The following is a 273-nucleotide window of genomic DNA, read 5'->3' as shown; positions in this document are numbered from 1 at the left end:
TAGCAAGTATCTATCATATGAAATAATAAGACCTAATTATGGAATATTCCATAATTAGACACCGACGACTGTCCATATAAAACAATACGGCTTTTAACCAAGTTCCCCATCGTGTTAATATTGGTTCTGGGGGTAGTGCAACGTTTGGTAGTTTCTCTTTATATGCTTGAACTCGTGATGGTGCTTTTAAAAACACTTTTTTTGTAGAAGAAATCAATTTATTTACTATGGTGAACTTATTTCTGATTTCTTCCGCCAATCGATGTAATCCAT

This window comes from Zerene cesonia, unplaced genomic scaffold (genome assembly GCF_012273895.1).
Source record: "Zerene cesonia ecotype Mississippi unplaced genomic scaffold, Zerene_cesonia_1.1 Zces_u006, whole genome shotgun sequence".
NCBI classification, from domain to species: Eukaryota; Metazoa; Arthropoda; class Insecta; order Lepidoptera; family Pieridae; genus Zerene; species Zerene cesonia.
Note: the sequence above shows the minus strand (reverse complement) of the source record.